Below are 1377 nucleotides of genomic sequence, written 5' to 3'. Positions count from 1 at the left end.
GAAATAGCTATCAGTCAGGTAATGTGAGCTATTTTCCTTTGATTGTTTTTATAGGAGAAAGTTCCTTTCTCTGACTACCAACAATTGGCAAGTTTTGAAGATCTTGGACTTTGTCCTCATTCTATTGAGATTTCTGAGACCTTCCTTTTCAGGTCTTCCTGGTCTAGTGTATCAATAGATTTAGGAATTCATCACTGTTAAGTTTCTCTAATTCTTAAGTGTCCAATTGAAGGTCTCAACTTATATTTTTTGGGTTGTGGTCTTTTTTATCTTATTACTTACTCTGGACAGTATAGTAGAATTTACCTAATCCTCTCAAAACGTCCCTAGTCCATTTTGTATCAGAACATCTATATGTTCCTCATCATTATTATTTCCTTTCTTGAAAAAAAAAAAACTCTAAATTCATCACATTTGTGGATTGATCCTTCCTCCATGTTTATACTCTTAACAAAGTCAACTTTCATGAGGTTATGTTCTACACCTATCCTCTTTATACCATCAAATGAAGAAGAAACACCTCATTGTTGCATGACGTGTAGTTCTTATATACAAGCGAACCCGTCAGTAACACTTGCCTACCGTAGAATGTGGTTTGTGTTCACTTCATATTATTCTTAAGGTCTAAACAAAACGTTTAGCCTCACCCTTTTGTACCTGGATAATATGTTGCACCCGAATGTATGTTTAATATGATTTACACTAAGAAAGAGATCTGAGGCTTTTGTCAGAACAATATAATTTTACAACCAGGGCCATGTATGCAGTAGCTTCGTTAAAGCCTTTGATTGTATCAAGTGAAGTAGCTGAGTGCCACTTACAACTATCAAAATGCTTTAGAATATGGACAAAAAAAATCAGCATAATCAATATGTACTTGACTAAGCTTGAAATAGGAATTCTCAAAGATATTACTTTATTGGCTTTGGATTAATTCCTGATTACTAGGCACACCCCATCATGCAGATGATAATCACTATCAGTATTGGCCACCATACAAATATGTAACGTGGCGATTCGACTTCTCCTTGAGTAGATGCTTTCCGCTTGGAAGCGATGGTTAATTGATTTGTGTCTACTAATATAACACATGCGTCCTTCTCAAGTGCATTGGACATTTCACATTTCAAACTAGATCAAATTATTGGTAGTATTATACAGAGTTAGAAAGTACATTTGGGAGGCTTCTACATGGTATAAAAAAAAAACTTTTTTTACATAAAATTCAGTATAAATTAGGCCATAGTAATTGAAAGACTGGCATGTACTGTTTGATATTTCAATTACTTTCGCTCAAACAAAAATTAACTTTCTATGATGACCAATTTTTTTTCCGAGCTTATGACATGGGGTAAGGAACTAATCGAAATTACTATA

At 34.1% G+C, this 1377-nt stretch overlaps 1 protein-coding gene across 1 annotated transcript in view; it reads left to right on the top strand.

Moving 5' to 3' along the window:
* Positions 1–1377, top strand: part of LOC119587897 (calcitonin gene-related peptide type 1 receptor-like) — a gene marked incomplete at its 3' end in the record, with an annotated part of 193512 nt that overhangs the window by 112192 nt on the left and 79943 nt on the right.

This window comes from Penaeus monodon, chromosome 23 (genome assembly GCF_015228065.2).
Source record: "Penaeus monodon isolate SGIC_2016 chromosome 23, NSTDA_Pmon_1, whole genome shotgun sequence".
In the NCBI taxonomy this organism is placed as follows: Eukaryota; Metazoa; Arthropoda; class Malacostraca; order Decapoda; family Penaeidae; genus Penaeus; species Penaeus monodon.
The sequence above is the reverse complement of the archived record's forward strand: the minus strand, read 5'-3'. Positions and strand labels throughout refer to the sequence as shown.